Raw genomic sequence first — 17,940 nt, 5'->3', positions numbered from 1 at the left:
TACACTGTTTAGTAAAAGCCGCAAATATATGTGATTTGATTGCATAGGCGAACAATAACATAAATGTTAATAGCTTTCAATTGATGTTTAATGACGGCCGCAGCAACGTCTGACATAAAATGTTCACATTTAACATTGTTGAGATATTTGCTTCTCCGGAATGCTGTGACATCTTTGGTGAGTTGATAATGTTTACTTGCACAGAAGAACATTCTGTGAGAAACGCACGTCTGGAGATTTAAATGTTATGATGTTATACGCTGTTACTGTGCCGCAATGGATGGCATATTGTATGGAGAGAGGGGGCGAAGTAGTTAGACACTGGTTCAAACCCGCGCCAGGTCATCCTGATTTAGGTTTTCCGCGATTTCCCTAAATCGCTTTTGGCAAATGCCGGGATGGTTCCTTTGAAAGGACAGGGCCGTCTTCCTTCCCCAACCTTCCACAATCCGAAGGGACCGATGACCTCGCTGTTTGGTCTTCTCCCCCAAATTAATCAAAAAAATCAAATGGTTGTGAGCTTAGAACTACTTCAACCTAACCTAAGGACATCACACACATCCATGCCCGAAGCAGGATTCGAACCTGCGACCGTAGCAGCAGCGCGGTTCCGGACTGAAGCGCCTAGAACCGCTCGGCCACAACGGCCGGCAGTTTAATAGGGAGTGCTTCATTACCCCTATTTTCGTGCGACCGTTAACTGCAGTTAATCCCGCAGCAAGGTGAAGTGTAGTGCACAGCAATCAAGCTTATGTCAAGTGAATTAACTAATTACGGAGCACAGTTAACTGAAAACTGTGTTCAGACAGTGTTTTCGTAATAGCTTAAGGGCACACTAAACAATTAGGAAACATAAAAACTGTTAATGATGCCTAACACAAAAATGAGTGAAAAATGTTTGGTCGAAAACAATAATTAACAATCTCGGTAAAAGAGGGAGTACTAGGTGTGGCTAGAAAAAAACCGGACTAGTACTGGTGAAACAATAAAACGAATGCAATAAGGCTGAAAGTCGCGTGGCCTGTCACGTGACTCTCGCTCCGCCTACTGCTCGAGTTTCATATGCCTCCTGCACTCAGTCTGCCCGTGGCGTCTGTTTTAAGTAGTTGACTTTTGTCTGTGCGTCGGAAAATGTTGAGTGTACAGAAAGAACAGCGTGTTAACATCAAATTTTGTTTCAAACTAGGAAAATCTGCAAGTGAAACGTTTGTAATGTTACAACAAGTGTACGGCGATGATTGTTTATCGCGAACACAAGTGTTTGAGTGGTTTAAACGATTTAAAGACTGCCGCGAAGACACCAGTGATGACACTCGCACTGGCAGACCATTGTCAGCAAAAACTGATGCAAACATTGAAAAAATCGGTAAACTTGTTCGACAAGATCGCCGTTTAACAATCAGAGCAGTGTCTGAGTTAACAGGAGTTGACAAGGAAAGTGTTAGGCAGATTCTTCATGAAAGTTTCAACATGAACAAAGTGTGTTCAAAAATGGTTCCAAAGTGTCTCACAATTGAACAGAAGGAACGCCGAAGAATGATTTGTTCTGACATCCTGGAAAACATTGAAAGTGATCCCACCTTCTTACAAAATGTTATTACTTGCGATGAATCGTGGTTTTTTACTTACGATCCCGAAACTAAACGCCAATCGATGCATTGGAAAACTCCTGGTTCTCCACGACAAAAAAAAGCACGAATGTCAAAATCGAAATTCAAGGCAATGATGATTGTTTTTTTTTTTACATCAAAGGGATTGTGCACATTGATTGGGTACCAGAGGGACAAACAGTGAATCAGCATTACTACATTAGCGTCCTGGCTACCCTACGTGAGCGAGTACGGATAAAACGGAACGATTTGTGGAGAAAAAAGTCATGGATCCTTCACCAAGACAATGCCCCAGCTCACAGTGCGTTGTCAGTGAAGACGTTTTTGGCAAAACACAACATTCCCATCTTAGATCATCCACCCTACTCACCTGATTTGGCCCCCTGTGACTTTTTTCTTTTCTCGAAAGTCAAGTCAGCTTTGAAAGGAACTAGATTTGAGACTGTTGAAGCAGTAAAAGAAAAAGCGACGGAAGTAATGTATGGACTTACCGAAAATGATCTGCAGCATTGCTATGAACAGTGGAAAATTCGTATGGAGCGGTGTAGAGACCGAGGAGGAGAGTACATTGAAGGAGATAACATGAAATTGTAAATAATTGTAAATAAATGTTTTTTCCAGCATCAGTCCGGTTTTTTTCTAGCCGCACCTCGTATATTTAATCTTATCTACGTCATGAACATAACTGATGTGGCAACTGGGTAAGAATGAAAACAAATATTAACTGTATAACATTCGCTATATTCGTAAACTAATTTGCTATTCTATTTTTTCTCGGAGCTTTTGTAGGCTTTGGTTTCATTCATGTATATTCACGCCTTGATACCTGTATAGAGAAATAGTCATGGGAATATGGTATTGATGGAACTGCTAACTCCGCTACAAAACACACACACAAACACCGGAGAACAACACAAGATTGCTTTCATAGAGTGTCTGAACTTTGATACCCCAGGAATGTAGCTGGTGTGTGATGCAGACGCATGTTTCCGTTTCAGAGGCCGTCCAGCGCAGCAGGCGCGTTGCAGCGAGGCGACGTCAGCCGTTCCAGCCGGCGTCGCCGCTACTTGTCGGTGAGTACCAGAGATAGCCCTAATGTGGCCCAGATTTTCCGTTCCTTCTCGTCGAGTGAGCGTTCGCAACCAGGCCATTAGCTAGTGCACCCAGTACCGTGCCGGTATCGTGTAGGAAGTGTCTGCGGCCGCGTTTGTTGAACATCAAAGACGCTGCGTGGGTCGCGTACTGCCCTCGGGGTAGTAACTGAGTACAGGCTTCGCGTGATTTCCTATGCCGGTCGAGGTAACCGTGGCGCCACACCTATTGCGTCGCTTCCGTGGAGTATTTCCCGGGGAGACTGAAAGCTTTCTCTGTGATCTGCTGCAATCCATTTTCGTATTACATAAGGTGATTCAGATGCGCCTATCGATAGATTGTATGCAACCCGCAACGACTCGAAAAGTCACAGATGAGATTTTCCTGTTCTCTCGCTCGCTACGTGCAAACTAAACTAACAGGACCTTTTAATAAGAAATTTAATGCAGTTAAATTTTGTAATAAGATGCGTTTTCGTTGGAGGCGGCAGTTATCGAGTTACTCAAGAAAAACTACTTTGACGGTCACTTTTATATTTTTTTCTTGAATAATTCGAAAACTATGGGCTCTAGTGCAAATATATCTCCGTACACAATTTAACTACATTAAATATCCTACAAAAAGATCCTGTGCATTTTTTCTGGAGGACTAATAGTCTGCACGTAATGAGGGAGAGAAAATGAAAATATTGCACGCAATATTTGAAGGCGTTGTGGGTTGCATATATCCCTGGGGAGGGACAGGTGATTCACCCTGTATAATGCCATGTAAGATGGTCATCAAACAGCCACCTTATCATTACATAAATGTGAATATAAGTTTATCTAAATCGTGGCGAAGGGTGGAGATAAAACGTTGATGTTAAACTTTTCAGACAACAAGAGAATGTATTATACGAACATTTGTATCATTATACTATCACTGTTACAATCATTTTGCCGGCCGGGGCGGCCGAGCGGTTCTAGGCGCTACAGTCTGGAACCGCGCGACCGCTACGGTCGCAGGTTCGAATCCTGCCTCGGACATGGATCTGTGTGATGTCTTTAGGTTAGTTAGGTTTAAGTAGTTCTACGTTCTAGGGTTCAAAAATGGTTCAAATGGCTCTGAGCACTATGGGACTCAACTGCTGAGGTCATTAGTCCCCTAGAACTTTGAACTAGTTAAACCTAACTAACCTAAGGACATCACAAACATCCATGCCCGAGGCAGGATTCGAACCTGCGACCGTAGCGGTCTTGCGGTTCCAGACTGCAGCGCCTTTAACCGCACGGCCACTTCGGCCGACTACGTTCTAGGGGCCTGATGACCTCAGAAGTTGAGTCCCATAGTGCTCAGAGCCATTTGAACCATTTGAACAATCATTTTAACCGTGTATCATCCCATCCTTTTGAAAGTTAGTGCTACAGAAGAATGCTGAAGACTGCACGGGTACATCGAATATATAATGACGAGGAACTGAATCGAATTGTGGGAAAAGGAAATTTATATCACAGCTCGACTAAAAGAAAGGTTCAGTTGATGTGTAGAATATGACCAAGGCTTGAATACAGTAAACAGGCCTCAAATCGATGTTGGTTGCACAGAATAAACTTGCGTCGAGAGCTGCATCGAACAAGTCTTTGGAGTGAAGACGACAACAACCAATATCACTTGCCTAGTTATGACCCTTGGACAGCTCTTATCCTTTTCTCCATTACATACAGCTGTGTGTGTAAATAGATAAGGAAGACCGTAAATTAAATATGGAATTCAAATGAGCATATATACAATAAAAACATGTACGCATTGTGATTGTTCTGATAATAAGGACGTTGTTGAAGTTGCCAGGTGGTACATTACAAGTTCTCATGTTTGCCCGATGAGTTTTCAATTTCTCTGCACGATATTTTAACAACTTCATTTAGCTGTCTTCCTCAAGCGCTCGCTGATTCGACACCGACCAAACTGTTAACAAGACACGTTAGCGTCTCTTTCGATCTTCAACGGCGCTGGGTAACAGCCTTACATAAATTTAAGACGAACCAGAAGGCTATGCCAACCTGTAAAGAAACATTGTGAGTAAGCTAAGGATAATATCGCAAGACAACACCCTTCACCAGAAAGGCTTCTTACAATAGGCACTTATCTGCGGTGGAGAGTGGACATTGGTATGTTTCCCGCATGATCTAAACAAGTGTCGGATCCCCACGTTTTTCTCGAACTAATGTGTGTGTGAAATCTTATGGGACTTAACTGCTAAGGTCATCAGTCCCTAAGCTTACACACTACTTAACCTAAATTATCCTAAGGACAAACACACACACACACCCATGCCCGAGGGAGGACTCGAACCTCCACCGGGACCAGCCGCACAGTCCACTCGAACTAATACTTTCATCCTTGTTAATTAAATTTTCCGACATTCTTATCCCCCTGTACTACGCTGTCGCTGAAGTTCGTTTCCCTGCACCACGAATCTGGTGTATTCGCATTTATTTCCCTCTCACAGGTGAGGAACTGTTCGGTGACAACCAACTAAATCAGCTATCAGCTAACAGTGGCTCACCTGTGAGTGTGAAATGAAATACGAATATGCTGCAGTCGTTGCTACTAAATGCAAGTCACCGAAACTTCACACCGGGACATGTAAAGAACCATATTTTCCAAGCACTTTTTTATTTATTTATTTATTTTTAATTTCAGTTTATTGGCTTTCGGATCGTGTCCATTCAGCCATCTCGGTAATGGAAAGACGATACGACAGCCCACTGAAGACGATTTTCTGGCCAGTTATGACGATGCGAACGTAAGGACAACACAGCAGCCGGCCAATGTGGCCGTGCGGTTCTAGGCGCTTCAGTCTGGAACCGCGTGACCGCTACGCTCGCAGGTTCGAATCCTGCCTCGGGCATGGATGTGTGTCATGTCCTTAGGTTAGTTAGGTTTAAGTAGTTCTGAGTTCTAGGGGACTGATGACCACAGACGTTAAGTCCCATAGTGTTCAGAGCCATTTGAACCATTTTTTTGACAACACAGCACCAGTCCCCGAACGGAGAAAATCTCCGACCCAGTCGAGAATCGAAACCAGGCCGCTTCGGTTAGCTGTCTGCCGCGCTGACCGCGCAGCTACCGAGGCGGACAGTTTCCTAGGACGACGATCCTTTTGCCACAGAACGCTTTGAGAACGTTCTCCGAATTTTTTCCGTAGCTGGGACCGAGGCTGTCAGCTAGCCGTGGAACGCGCACCGCAGTGTCGTGGGGGGTGGTAGGGTGCTCGTGGGGCGGGGGAGTGTGTTTGTGCCGGACAGGTGCCCCGATGGAGTGGGCGCTGCGCTCCAGATTCCGCGCCATGTCGGCGCCGGCGACCCACTGCTAATGGCTCCCAGGCGCCAGTCTGCACTCCCCAGCCCCCTGCCAACTGCAACTAGACTAGCGAACCGCTCTGAAAGCGGCGAGCCGCGCCACTGGGATTTAGCCTCCCGTGTTCAGGCGGAAGTTCTGCATCTACGTCCACATCTGTCGTCTGCGAACATCAGTACGACACTATCATTTTTCTGGTTTATTATTCGCTGAAGTAGCGGCCTACGTATACACAAGAGATGTATTATACATTCTGACAGAAAAAAACGACGCACCACGAAGTAATTATCTGAACAGGGTGGAAATCGGTAGATCCACATGAAACCTTCCCGTCTCCCCTATATCTCTTTTGTTAATGATAACCTTCCCTTTTACAATAACCTATGCAACCTTCCATTAGGATTTCTATCTCTTGCTTAATAATAGCAAATGAAATCTTCCCTTTGAAATTTATTCTCTTTCTCAATCTTCGCATACAAATTTAATTGCTGCTTATTAAAAGTGATTTTCTGATTATTTCGACGAAACATAGAATGTGTCGTCGTAGTGGCCCTCAGTCGTTATCTGCAATAACCCAAAACTGTTCCTTACCTTTTTTACTGTTGCTGGATCGCCATCTGACTGCTACATCGAACTGCGACATGAATATACTTACTCTGGTTTACTATACTCTATTAACTGCTGGTGGGCTGTCATAATAAGTGGCTGCATTTATTACCAAAGCTGACGTTATTCTTTAATAGCAAAGCTGACGTTACTCTTTAATTAATTTGACTGAAGTTACGTAATTCATGTAATTCATAGTTACACTTTTTCTTGACAGCAATAAAATTTTTGCAAAGTTTTACGTTGATGGTTTTTGCGATGGATTATAATCAGTAATGCAACATTGCTGGCAAAAATTAATTATATTCTGAAAATGTTCGAAATATTTACTGTTGATAATGAAATGATTTTACAAACGTTCAAATGGGACTTACTTTTTACAATAATCTTACAACTAGCAATGCGCAAACATACCTTCAGTAGTCTTGAGTTTCTCAAAAAATTAATTCAATAATATTAGTTCCTCTTATGATAATAGTTAGCTGATGTCTCTGTACATCCATTTATAATCTCTCGTAAATCATAGCTAGTGGCTGGCAGGCACACCGCTCCTCTGAACCTCTCGCTTCAGACCTGCTACCGACTCGCTTCACATCCCGCTTACTACTGACTTCCTACGAACGCTAAACTGCCGTTTCTCCTGCCAACAATGCTTTCTGGTGCAGACAATCCCTGCTACCATTACAAAATGTATCAATGCGCGGTCTTTCCCGCTCTTTTCTTAAAATGTATCCGTACACGGTTTCTCCCGCCCTTTTTAAAATTATATTAAAAATACTTTGGTGCAGATATTCCCTGCTACCACAATTATTTCCAACATGACAAATATTAAAACTTCCTGGCAGATTAAAACTGTGTGCCCGACCGAGACTCGAACTCGGGACCTTTGCCTTTCGCGGGCAAGTGCTCTACCAACTGAGCTGAGACGAGGTACTGGCAGAAGTAAAGCTGTGAGTACCGGCCGTGAGTCGTGCTTCAGTAGCTCAGTTGGTAGAGCACTTGCCCGCGAAAGGCAAAGGTCCCGAGTCCGAGTGTCGGTCGGGCACACAGTTTTAATCTGCCAGGAAGTTTCATATCAGCGCACACTCCGCTGCAGAGTGAAAATCTCATTCTGGATGACAAATATTAATTATTCCTACTTAATCCTATTAATAAAATATAAACATCTTTCATAAATTGTGGTTTGACAATAGACAATAGAACTATACACGTCTTACACACATGTACAGAGAAACATATAATTACAATGTCAAGAAATTGGGTTATTTATTCAAGTGAAAAAGATTCACAAATTGAGCAACTCATTAACGCGTTGGTCCACCTCTGACCCGTACACAAGCAGTAACTTTGCTTGCCATTCATTGACAGGGTCATTGGATATCTTCCTGAGGAACATCGTGCTGAATTCTGTCCAATTGGACATTAGATCATCAAAATCCCGAGCTGGTTGGATGGCTCTGCCCATAATGCTCCAAAAGTTCTCAATTGGGGAGAGATCCGGCGACCTTGCTGGCCAAGGTGGGGTTTGTCAATCACTAAGACAGGCAGTAGAAACTCTTGGCTTGTACGGGCGTGCGTTGTCTTGTTGAAATGTAAGCCTAGCATGGTTTACCATTAAGGGCTACAAATCGGGGCGTAGAATATCGTACTGCTACGTTGTATGGATGCTGCAGATGACAAACTAAAGGTGTCCTGCTATGCAAAGAAATGGCACCCCAAACCATTACTCCTGGATGTCTGGTCGTATGAAGGGCGACAGGCAGGTTGGTACCAAAAATGTTCAAATGTGTGTGAAATCTTATGGGACTTAACTGCTAAGGTCATCAGTCCCTAAGCTTACACACTACTTAACCTAAATTATCCTAAGGACAAACACACACACCCATGCCCGAGGGAGGACTGGATCCTCCGCCGGGACCATCCGCAACAGTCCATGACTGCAGCGCCTCAGACCGCTCGGCTAATCCCGTGCGGCACAGGTTGGTACCCCAACGCTGTCCGGGTCCTCTACATACGCTTCTTCGGCCTGGAATCTCATTGACTGGAGTAGAATGGTCTTCAGTGATGAGTCTCGCTTCAACTGAGCACCGATAACCTGCGTCATGACGGCGGCTCTAGACACACCCCGATATTTGTAACGAGTGGCCCTCGGCCATGTAATTTCTGAAGGTGGTCGAGTTGAACCAGCGAAACATGTAAAATAAAGTTAAATACGACTTGTGGTGGCTCTACAATTTTAACCCGCCAGGTTAGCCGAGAGCGCTAATGCGCTGCTTCCTGGACTCGGGTAGGCACGCCGGCCCCAGATCGAATCCGCCCGGTGGCTTAACGACGGAGGCCGGTGTGCCGGCTAGCCTGGATGTGGTTTTTAGGCGGTTTTCCACATCCCACTAGGTGAATACCGGGCCTGTCCCCACGTTCCGCCTCAGTTAAACGGCTCGCAGACATCTGAACACATTCGCACTGTTCCGTGGATTACACTAGACACAGACAGTTGGGGTACACTGATTCCGTGCTGGGGGGTACGGGGTGGCGGCAGGAAGGGCATCCGGCCACCCCTTAAATTAACCTTGTCAATTCCGATTAACCATGCCACCCTGCGTCATTGCCGGAACAAGGCACAAGCAAAAGAAAGAAAGAAAATAAGGAAAGGTGGCTCTACAATTTTAATTGACAGTAATTTGATTTCGAAGCAGCAGGCTCTTGTGTTGGGGGAATTGGTTTCCTTTCACTGACGACTAAGCTATTTTTAGATGTTCTTGCTACATTTGAACCACAGCTGTCATTGACAAACATTACATTGGTGCTGACCACTGCGCACTCGGATCCATCTTAATCAAAACTGTTATTGTTATCATCGAGGTTATATGTCCCCTTACTGAAATCCCAGAATATACGCACTCCTGGGGCTGCAAGACTTGTCGATAAAAATTTGTTTCCTTTCCACATAAATCTTGCGTACGACCGTGTCAGTAAATTCCAAGGACTGGAAACCAGTTTGATAGGTTCCCGGGAATTACGCCGAATAATACTGTAAAAACAGCACAATATTTCAGCGAGACAACTACCCCCCATCTTCAGGTGCTACTGTCGCGTCTCTTTTTTTTTTTTTCAATTCCCCCCGAAGGGGGCGGGCTGGCAGCAGCTTAGTATGCCGCTCTTCAGCCGACAGATTTTGCGACAAAGATCAAGAGAACAAATAATAAAAAACAGGCGATAAAATCGGAGACTTAGAGAGTAACAAGGCGAAAAGAAATCGTGGAACTTAAAACAACAGAGGGATGATGATGCTAAGAAAAATACATACGAAGCAGACAGGGAAAACAATAGACAATTAAAAAACACGGCGACAGTCTGGATTCTGTTCGCAAAAGACATAAAATTCACACCGAGCGACAGCATGGTTTCTGTTCGCAACACGAGAAAGACAAACAACACTGAATAGGCACTGGAACACTGCACTAAAAAGTTGGCAAATGTGACACCACAGTCGAGAGCAGGTGGGGGGAGACGGGACAGAAGATGGGAAAACAAAAAAGGGGGGAAAGGAGAGTAAAAGCGAAGGGGGGGAACCGGGAAAGGAGCTGATGGAGGATGAGGACCCAGAAGAGGGGTGGAGGGCAGACGCGACAGGGAGTGGGGGAGGCAGAGGAGGGGAATACAAAAGGACTGAGGGGGAGAAGGGAGGTAGGGAGAGGTTTAGTGGGGAGAAAACAGGACGGAAGGGGGGGGAAGAGGGAGCCCAGGGAAAGGACAGAGGAAAGGAGGGGGAGTGAGGATCAGAGTTGATAGGAAGGATAAATGGAGGGAGAGAGGGCATCATCTGGGAGGAGGAGTTGACGGAAGCCACCTTGGGAAAGGAGATGGAGGGTGTAGAGATGGAGGGTAGGGGGGACACAATGGTGAAGACGTGGCAGGGGGCGGGGATTGGAGAGGAGCAGCCATGGGGTGAGGGGGTTCAAGACGGCGGGAGGTGTAGAGGATGCGGATATGTTCGAGGAATAGGAGCAGATGGGGGAAAGGAATGAGATCATAGAGGATCCGCGTGGGGGATCGCATCTCTGAGAAGCTCGCCAATTTATATGCTGGCTTTCTAGAACAGCGCAGGCGGCAGCGGGGGCATAACGTCATCGAAGACCAATCGTAGACGGCGCCGAATACCAGAGCCCTCCGCTGGAGAAACGGGTCGCGGTCTGCGGAAGCGCGCCGCGGCGCGGGAAAATGCGGCCGGGAGCGACGGACCCCGTTCGTGCGCGCGAGGTGTTGGCGCGCGATTTAAGCATCTCCGCTAAGGCTTCCCATCTGCGTTGACTCGGTGCACTTGCTGATCTGCAGCTGACGATTCCTTAGTGCCGCCAAGGCTGGCTCCCAGGCTTTGCTCAGGTGAAACCCCGTGTCTGTTTATTAGGTCACTGTTTATACGTATTTCGACCGCCTCTTTGATGATGGAGTCCCAGTATGTGGAAGCATGCGAGAGGATCTTGGTTTCTTCATAGTTCATGCCGTGTCCCGTGTCAAGGCAGTTTTCAGCAACCGCAGATTTCTCTGGCGGACGCCGTCTACGATTGGTCTTCGATGACGTTATGCCCCCGCTGCGCCTGCGCTCTTCAAAGAAAGCCAACATATAAATTGGCGAGCTTCTCAGCGACGCGACTGTAGCACCTGAAGATGGCGGGCAGTTGTCTCGCTGAAACATTGTGCGGTTCTTACAATATTATCCGGCGTAATTCCCGGGAACCTATCAAGCAGATGCAGCGCCGGGAAAGCCTCAAATAGCACGACTGAGGGAATCATTTCGACGTACCTCTTCCGGCGTAGCACCGGCGAATTGTCAAGAATATGGGAGAAAGGAAATGAAAGAAAAGTTCGGAGTAGGAATTAAAATCCATGGAGAAGAAATAAAAAGCATGAGGTTCGCCGATGACATTGTAATTCTGTCAGAGAAAGCAAAGGACTTGGAAGAGCAGTTGAACGGAATGGACAGTGTCTTGAAAGGAGGGTAGAAGATAAACATCAACAAAAGCAAAACGAGGATAATGGAATGTAGTCGAATTAGGTCGGGTATTGCTGCGGGAATTAGATTAGGAAATGAGACACTTAAAGTAGTAAAGGTGTTTTGCTATTTGGGGAGCAACATAACTGATGATGGTCGAAGTAGAGAGGATATAAAATGTAGACTCGCAATGGCAAGGAAAGCGTTTCTGAGGAAGAGAAATTTGTTAACATCGATTATAGATTTAAGTGTCAGGAAGTCGTTTCTGAAAGTATTTGTATGGAGAGTAGCCATGTATGGAAGTGAAAAATGGACGATAAATAGTTTAGACAAGAAGAGAATAGAAGCTTTCGAAATATGGTGCTACAGAAGAATGCTGAAGATTAGATGGGTAGATCACATAACTAATGAGGAGGTATTGAATAGAACTGGGGAGAAGAGGAGTTTGTGGTACAACTTGACTAGAAGAGGGGATCGGTTGGTAGGACATGTTCTGATGCATCTGATGCACCAATTTAGTACTGGAGGGCAGCGTGGAGGGTAAAAATCGTTGAGGGAGACCAAGAGATGAATACACTAAGCAGATTCAGAAGGATGTAGGTTGCAGTAGGTACTGGGAGATGATGAAGCTTGCACAGGATAGAGTAGCATGGAGAGCTGCATCAAACCAGTCTCAGGACTGAAGACCACAACAACAACAATGGGAAAATTATGCTCGAGCACTACGTTTCCTCCGCTGCGGACCGTACGGACTTGTACAAATGTAATCACAAAGCGAACACCTGCGCCGAAGGTGGTGGCAGAGCGTCAGTGAGACGGAAGGAGGAAGAGGAGCACGCTGGCCAGAGCTGGCTGCCGGCTGCTGGCTGGCTCTTCTGTGGGCGTCGCGTCCTTGGCGGCGCGGGTCGCTGATCGCTGTTCGCTTCTCTTCTCTTCCCTCCTCACCCCTCCTGTCCTGTAGTGTAGTGTCCGGACGGTGACCGCCGCAGCTGCACGGGGGCACCGGACACAGCTCTGCTCTCGGACCACCGTCGTCTACGTGTGTACCCGCTCGTCCAGCGCACGACAGTAGAAATTAGCCGGACAACTTGAGTACTATAGTTAGTTTAAGATTACATTAGGACTGGCAGCTACGAAGAGGAGCGCTCAGGAGGCACGCACGCATCCCGCAAGTCCCACGACACCTGTGACCAGCCGCAGGTGTTTAACCTAACCGTCTCCCCCGCCACCACCAACCTTCCTGCTTTAGTTTCAGGCTGACTTTTGTCCAGTATGATCGTTCGTGCAGCCTGTGTTTTCGTTTGTTGTTTTTAAGGTAGCAGGAGTTACTCGTACTTCATTTGTTATGCTGTTATTTGTTGTGTGGCACTGAACATTGCCAGAAAGGAATTCGTGAAAAGTTATGGGTGGAAGTTTCGACTTTCTTGAAAAATGGTTCAAATGGCTCTGAGCAATATGGGGCTTAACAAAATGGCTCTGAGCACTATGGGACTCAACTGCTGAGGTCATTAGTCCCCTAGAACTTAGAACTAGTTAAACCTAACTAACCTAAGGACATCACAAACATCCATGCCCGAGGCAGGATTCGAACCTGCGACCGTAGCGGTCTTGCGGTTCCAGACTGCAGCGCCTTTAACCGCACGGCCACTTCGGCCGGCTGGGACTTAACATCTGAGGTCATCAGTCCCCTAGAACTTAGAACTACTTAAACCTAACTAACCTAAGGACATCACACACATCCATGCCCGAGGCAGGATTCGAACCTGCGACCGTAGCGGTCGCTCGGTTCCAGACTGTAGCGCCTAGAACCGCACGGCCACAACGGCCGGCGTCGAAGTTATAGGCGCCGGCACCTTTCGCTGCGCCGTCCCTTCGGCAGCAGACATGACTTTGGACGCTAGCGGACTGTAGGCGGAACGTTTCCCATCTTATGTTGCCATAAAGAAAAGTGAAATAAAAATATAGTGCAGCCTTTCCAGAACACGCCCGTGTTCCATGTAGGGTGTGGCAGCTCTGCTTCGCGCCTCCACCTGCTCCTGAACAGTGAACGTTAATTTCGAACAGATTATAAATCTACTGATCAGGCTATAATTTTCAGAAACATATAACAGAGGGTGTCATGTGTATGAAGGAAACGTTAGCACTCTATATGAAACTAGGACAGCGATAAACCAGTCTAAATGCATGACTTAAAAAAATTCGACCAAAAATTCTACTATATTAGCAAACACACTCACATTTGTGGTACATTGTCGCTATAAAAATAATATGCTGTTTGAAAATACGTGGGACTCGAACCTCGAAGCTCCGCCGTTCGCTCAGACAGTCGAGCAAATGTCCGCGAAAGGTAAAGGTTGTTGGTTCGAGTAACGTTTCTACACACAGTCCTCATCAACCATGGCCGGTGTGGCTGAGCGGTTTTAGGCGCTTCAGTCTGAAACCGCGCGACCGCTACGGTCGCAGGTTCGAATCCTGCCTCGGGCATGGATGTGTGTGATGTCCTTAGGTTAGTTAGGTTTAAGTCCCATATTGCTCAGAGCCATTTGAACCATGAACTTTCAGATCATTCCACATTCCGCTGCAGAAACAAAATTCATTCTGGCTACACTGTTCCTTCGTATGTTGCTGCATAATTATTCTCCCACCCTCTTCCTCTCCGCATCACTCTCTGCCTGCCTGAGCACGTAGATATGGATCGCTCTACTCCAGATTAGCAGTAAGCAAAATAAAACGGATCTTAGCCTTCCTGTTCGGACTTGTGTGTGGCTGGGTAAGGTGTACAAAGACCCTACAGCAGACGACATTGTGATGTCAGCTCCGTTACTGCCCGCGGCAAGCGAGACAGGGCAGGCGTTCGTGGAAGGCGGTGACAGCCAGGCGGCTTCTAGGGAACTGGCCCTGGACGGCGCAGGGAGTTCCTGCGAAGACGCGCCGCATCCCAGACGCACCGGGCGATGCACGGGTCGGCTATGCGCAGCATATCGAGGGCCATCACGCTTCGTACAGAAAAACTAGTCCCAACTAAGGCGTTACATGTAGCTTTGTGGTAAAAAAAAAAAAAAAAAAAAACTTGTAAATTCTTTGAAGGTCTTGTAAGGTTGGAGTCTTTTTGTTTCTTTCTACCCTGCTAAATTTCTCCACAGTTGTGGCATCGTCATGATTTGCCACCAGAACTAGGGCGACACTTAGCTGTATGAAGTAACTATGGTAGTCGAAATTACCTCTCACGCGAAGTTAGCAGAAAACGATGACAGAGTTTTTAGTTCTTGACATCGTAGTTATTTCTATTTATTCAAAAATATATGATTTTCGTACAAAACACGCTAGTCTGACCGATGGAGATGATTGCTGTTGCTCCATTGTTGCACTTGTAAAGACGTTCTAAACAACGCCTTCTACCAACACGTTGTTACATTTAGGCGTCGCTCCATTTAAAAGTCGTTACGTTTTCCATCCTTAAATAACGAATATATAGGAGAAGTAATGCCACGGGCCTGAAGAAAGCGGTCAGTGCCGTATGGAAAGGACTGGCAGTCACGTTGTAGAGTAACAGTGCGGAACTACACTACTGGCCATTAAAACTGCTACACCACGAAGATGACGTGCTACAGACGCCAAATTTAATCGGCATGAAGAAGATGCTGTGATATGCAAATGATTAGCTTTTCAGAGCATTCACACAAGGTTGGCTCCGGTGGCGACACCTACAACGTGCTGACATGAGGAAAGTTTCCAACCGATTTCTCATACACAAACAGCAGTTGACCGGCGTTGCCTGGTGAAACGTTGTTGTGACGCCTCGTGTAAGGAGGGGAAATGCGTACCATCACGTTTCCGACACTGATAAACGTCGGATTGTAGCCTATCGCGATTGCGGTTTATCGTATAGTGACATTGCTGCTCGCGTTGGTCGAGATCAAAAAATGGCTCTGAGCACTATGGGACTCAACTGCTGAGGTCATTAGTCCCCTAGAACTTAGAACTAGTTAAACCTAACTAACCTAAAGACATCACAAACATCCATGCCCGAGGCAGGATTCGAACCTGCGACCGTAGCGGTCTTGCGGTTCGAGACTGCAGCGCCTTTAACCGCACGGCCACTTCGGCCGGCCTGGTCGAGATCCAATGACTGTTAGCAGAATATGGAATCGGTGGATTCAGGAGGGTAATACGGAACGCCGTGCTGGATCCCAACGGCATCGTATCACTAGCAGTCGAGATGACAGGCATCTTATCCGCATGGCTGTAACGGATCGTGCAGCCACGTCTCGATCCCTGACTCAACAGATGGGGACGTTTGCAAGACAACAACCATCTGCACGAACTGTTCGACGACGTTTGCAGCAGCATGGACTATCCTCTCGGAGACCGTGGCTGCTGTTACCCTTGACGCTGCATCACAGACAGGATCTGTTTACAGTATCATGAAGGTCGCGTCCGCGTTTGGCGACATCGCGGTGAACGCACATTAGAAGCGTGTATTCGTCATCGCCCTACTGGCGTATCACTCGGCGTGATGGTATGGGGTGTCATTGGTTACACGGCTCGGTCACCTCTTGTTCGTATTGACGGCACTTTGAACAGTGGACGTTACATTTCAGATGTGTTACGACCCGTGGCTCTACCCTTCATTCGATCCCTACGAAACCCTACATTTCAGCAGTATAATGCACGACCGCATGTTGCAGGTCCTGTACGAGCCTTTCTGGATACAGAAAATGTTCGACTGCTGCCCTGGCCAGTACATTCTCCAGGTCTGTCACTAATTGAAAACGTCTGGTCAGTGGTGGCCGAGCAACTGGTTCGTCACATTACGCCAGTCATTACTCTTGATGTACTCTGGTATCGTGTTGAAGCTGCATGGGCATGAACACGCCATCCAAGCTCTGTTTGACTCAACGCCTAGGCGTATCAAGGCCGTTATTACGGCAAGAGGTGGTTGTTCTGGGTACTGATTTCTCAGGATCTATCCACCCAAATTGCGTGAACATGTAATCACATGTCAGTTCTAGTATAATATATTTGTCCAATGAATACCCGTTTATCATCTGCATTTCTTCTTGGTGCAGCAATTTTAGTGCGAGTAGGATAGCTACTTGGTACACCCGATGCTCCATTTCTTCACCGGTTCAGAGAAAGAGAAAGGGGGGGAGGCTCCGATTCACAGGAAGATGATAGATAAGAAAATCTCTATCGTCACGATTTTCGTCGTTATAGTGGTCGGACACCCTCACAGTATCTGAAAGATAAGTTGTGCTGTCTGTTAGTGCGTAATGACACGACCGTATACGCACACATTTATTTACGCGTCTCTCACCCCTGCGCTGCCACAGCTGGAGCTGCCCTACTGCGCCGCTGCCTGCACCTTCTCCGTTTTGTGAGCCCTGCGAGAATTGCCGTTTCGGCTCCGGCGCTAGCCGTAATTCCGTGGCAATCCTTTTGGCGCGAAGGTCGTAAATTCCTGGGCCAAAAAAATGCACCTGAGGCGCAATAAAGCGGCCCCACTCATGGACACGGTGACGAGTGTGCCGAAAGGAACACAGCAGACGGCGGGTTACGTAATCCTCGCATCACTAAATACAATAGCAAAGTATCGTCGCACTTCAGGTAGCACGTAAATCCCAAATAGGTTTCCTCACTTTAATAAGTGAGAGACAGCAAAACTGGGAATGTCTGCTTCATGTAAGTGCTTGTGGTTGTTTATCGCAGTTATGAAACCGATTTCTGAGAGGGAGGGGGAGGTGGGCGGGGGAATGAACGTGGAAATCTCATTCTTACATCTGGCGCCTTTGTCACTGAATTCGTCGAAGTGTATCACGCTTTATGGTAGAAACCGCACATAGATTATCGTTTGCCTATTGCACTTGATGTTTCTCGTAAATTCGACAGACAGTGATTGGAACGTTGGAATATGCGACATTGTTCTTCGATAATACTGAATTATACAATCGATACCTATTTGATGGACGTATTTCGAGAAGGTAAGATACTCATTAAAATGCCGTCGACCTCGAGGCGATTAGAGACAAAGTTCTACCACATTAGAGGAGGACTCAATACGTAATCGTCCTTGTCCTTATTGTAGTAACCAACCCATCATTTGAGTGGCTGACTAGGGGAACCTAAGAGAACTAAATGAGGATTGCTGGACTGGCTTCTTAAACCCGAAGGAAAATTATTTCGCATCCAGTGCTTTTATCTCTATCGCACATGGCTCTTAAGCACTATTATTACGAATGTTGTGATACGCACAAGTGATTCAAAACAAGTAATTTGTACATAGTATTGAGAGGTGTAACT

The 17,940-nt window shown here is 46.4% G+C and overlaps 1 long non-coding RNA gene across 1 annotated transcript in view; it reads left to right on the top strand.

Annotated features, from left to right (window-relative positions):
• LOC126260866 (uncharacterized) overlaps positions 1 to 17,940 on the top strand; it is a 180,714-nt gene that overhangs the window by 78,171 nt on the left and 84,603 nt on the right. Inside the window, exon 2 of the long non-coding RNA XR_007546652.1 lies at positions 2,609 to 2,683. This is a non-coding gene — a long non-coding RNA (uncharacterized LOC126260866). The remainder of the gene's footprint in view (positions 1 to 2,608; positions 2,684 to 17,940) is intronic.

Source organism: Schistocerca nitens, chromosome 5 (assembly GCF_023898315.1).
Source record: "Schistocerca nitens isolate TAMUIC-IGC-003100 chromosome 5, iqSchNite1.1, whole genome shotgun sequence".
NCBI lineage: Eukaryota > Metazoa > Arthropoda > Insecta > Orthoptera > Acrididae > Schistocerca > Schistocerca nitens.
Note: the sequence above shows the minus strand (reverse complement) of the source record. Positions and strands in the feature narration are given on the sequence as shown.